The sequence below is a fragment of the Monodelphis domestica genome, chromosome 7 (assembly GCF_027887165.1).
Source record: "Monodelphis domestica isolate mMonDom1 chromosome 7, mMonDom1.pri, whole genome shotgun sequence".
In the NCBI taxonomy this organism is placed as follows: Eukaryota; Metazoa; Chordata; class Mammalia; order Didelphimorphia; family Didelphidae; genus Monodelphis; species Monodelphis domestica.
In genome coordinates this window covers 218,005,517-218,008,016 of record NC_077233.1, presented here as the reverse complement: position 1 = coordinate 218,008,016, position 2,500 = coordinate 218,005,517, and positions in this window count along the sequence as shown.

Sequence of the window (2,500 nt, the reverse complement as noted above, 5' to 3'; positions counted from 1 at the left end):
TATATAAGGGTTTAAAAAAAAGAAATAACTTGACTGGCATCGATGAATAGAATTAACATTTTAAAACAATATAATTAACATCTAAAAGAAAAAAATATTCATCCTGGGGTTGAGAAATCCCTTTAATATTAAAAATAGAAGCCAGGAAAGGAATTATTATTGGACATCCCTCTCAGGCAATGGAAATGATAGAAATCTCTCCACTACCTGTCTGGCTCTATGACCAGAGGTGGCAGTTCCAATTTTGCTCCCCAAGGAAGTTCTTTCCTATTGTCAAGCTGGTCTCTGCTGGTATCCTCCTTATGCAGTTCCACCTGTTGAGCTCTATTCAGATCGGAGCCATCCTGGGACCACAAAGAGAGCTGGGTAAGAGTAGGTGTGGATACAGCATGGACTCTTTCTTTAGTTCAGGTACCTCCCTGGGGAACTTTTGGGGAAGTCCTTCCTTCTATCCTCAGGCAGCAGCTTTGGAAATCAACCCACTGAAGAGCTTCCTCATGAAGGGTTATGGGTTGTTTTCAGCTGAGCTTTTTATGGCCACGGAGGGAAGGAAGAGAGGCTCAGCAGAAAGGGTTGAATCAGCTGGGACTTGCACCGATTAGCCATTTGGCCAGCTTCTCCATTGTGCTTGTCCCAGAAGAAGAAGGCACTTGTTGATGGAGTGCCCTTTGTCAAAGGAAGCTTTGTGAAGCTCAGGCTTCTCCTGAAGTCCATGGTTCAGATCAGCAGGCGGCTTTTTGAGTGTCGTAATGAATGAAGCCTCCAGCAAGCCAAATAGCCTGGGGACCTGTGGCCATTTAGCCTTGAAGCCATGTAGTCAGGCTCCTAGCTACCAAAAACCGAAACCAACCAACCCTGGGAAAGTTGCAAACACTTGAGTAGTTCAGTAAAAGGAAGTTGCAGCGCAGCTGAGTGGCTCAGTGGACAGAGAGCTGGGCCTCAAGACCAGAGGTCGTAGGTTCGAATCTGACCCCAGACTTTTCTTCATTTTCTAACTCTGGGCAAGTACTACAAGCCAACAAAAATCTGTACTTTCTATTACTGCTGTCAACATTTGCTTTTGGAGTCACTGTGTCTCATTCATCACTTCCATGATGGCTCTTTGAAAATGGAATATCTAAAGGCGACTATTACTGAGTCACAGCAGAGTTGTAGTTTGAGATTATGTCCTTTCGTTCGTGATCCATAACTTCAATTTCCATACAAAGTTCCTCAATGAACACTTAAATTGATCGTGAGAACCATTTATCATTAGATATTGTAAAGAATCCTAAGGGGGTGGGTGGGCGGCTGGGTAGCTCAGTGGATTGAGAGCCAAGCCTAGAGGTGGGAGGTCCTAGGTTCGAATCCAGCCTCAGCCACTTCCCAGCTGTGTGAACCTGGGCAAGTCACTTGACCCCCATTGCCTAGCCCTTACCACTCTTCTGCCTTGGAGCCAATACACAGTATATATATATATATATATATATATATATATATATATATATATATATATATATATATATACATACATACATATACATATACATATATATAATATACAGTATATAAACATAAGGGTTTAAAAAAAAGAAATAACTTGACTGGCATCGATGAATAGAATTAACATTTTAAAACAATATAATTAACATCTAAAAGAAAAAAATATTCATCCTGGGGTTGAGAAATCCCTTTAATATTAAAAATAGAAGCCAGGAAAGGAATTATTATTGGACATCCCTCTCAGGCAATGGAAATGATAGAAATCTCTCCACTACCTGTCTGGCTCTATGACCAGAGGTGGCAGTTCCAATTTTGCTCCCCAAGGAAGTTCTTTCCTATTGTCAAGCTGGTCTCTGCTGGTATCCTCCTTATGCAGTTCCACCTGTTGAGCTCTATTCAGATCGGAGCCATCCTGGGACCACAAAGAGAGCTGGGTAAGAGTAGGTGTGGATACAGCATGGACTCTTTCTTTAGTTCAGGTACCTCCCTGGGGACCTTTTGGGGAAGTCCTTCCTTCTATCCTCAGGCAGCAGCTTTGGAAATCAACCCACTGAAGAGCTTCCTCATGAAGGGTTATGGGTTGTTTTCAGCTGAGCTTTTTATGGCCACGGAGGGAAGGAAGAGAGGCTCAGCATAAAGGGTTGAATCAGCTGGGACTTGCACCGATTAGCCATTTGGCCAGCTTCTCCATTGTGCTTGTCCCAGAAGAAGAAGGCACTTGTTGATGGAGTGCCCTTTGTCAAAGGAAGCTTTGTGAAGCTCAGGCTTCTCCTGAAGTCCATGGTTCAGATCAGCAGGCGGCTTTTTGAGTGTCGTAATGAATTAAGCCTCCAGCAAGCCAAATAGCCTGGGGACCTGTGGCCATTTAGCCTTGAAGCCATGTAGTCAGGCTCCTAGCTACCAAAAACCGAAACCAAACAACCCTGGGAAAGTTGCAAACCCTTGAGTAGTTCAGTAAAAGGAAGTTGCAGCGCAGCTGAGTGGCTCAGTGGACAGAGAGCTGGGCCTCAAGACCAGA